General features: G+C 42.2%; 1 protein-coding gene across 1 annotated transcript in view; it reads right to left on the bottom strand.

Annotated features, from left to right (window-relative positions):
• The window catches only part of WDR19 (WD repeat domain 19), a 79,535-nt gene that overhangs the window by 53,219 nt on the left and 25,717 nt on the right, over positions 1–599 (bottom strand). The gene's annotated exons all lie outside the window — the stretch shown is intronic.

Below are 599 nucleotides of genomic sequence, written 5' to 3'. Positions count from 1 at the left end.
CTACCTTCTCTCTTTCCATCGCCTGTAGGTCACTGGTCAATGTGGCTAGACTAGTGTCCCTCTGTTACAGAAGTCCATACTTAACTGCAATTCTCAGTGGAGGGTGTAATTGTGTTGGGCAGGTAAAGAGTATATTATTTAATTGGGCTCATTAAGGGTGATTAACATATATACATATATACATGTATATATATAAAATAAGAGACACATTTTTATATATTTTTTTGATTCTACAATGTAATCAATTATAAGTCACTACCAATTTAATAATAGCTTTTAAAGAAATGGAAACATTCATTTAAATATAGACATATTGATTGTAAAAACGGTCTAGATTTCAGGATATTAAAATGTTACAGGAAGGCTGCGACGGCCCCTGTGAGGCTGCGACAGCCCTTGTGAGGCTGTGTGAGGCTGCGACGGCTCTTGGGAAGCCAGTGGAACCACGCGAGCACAGCCGGCTTCGTCGACAGCCCGCGAACCAGCTCGCAGCCCCACGCACAACTATCACCTGAAGGGCGAGAGGAGCGAGAGCAGCTGTAGTGTTGCTTTCTCCTCAGTTTTGGTAGCGAAATCCGCATTTTAAACATAAGAGGATG

The sequence above is a fragment of the Myotis davidii genome, unplaced genomic scaffold (genome assembly GCF_000327345.1).
Source record: "Myotis davidii unplaced genomic scaffold, ASM32734v1 scaffold235, whole genome shotgun sequence".
Classification (NCBI taxonomy): domain Eukaryota; kingdom Metazoa; phylum Chordata; class Mammalia; order Chiroptera; family Vespertilionidae; genus Myotis; species Myotis davidii.
This window is presented reverse-complemented; position numbering and strand designations above follow the sequence as displayed.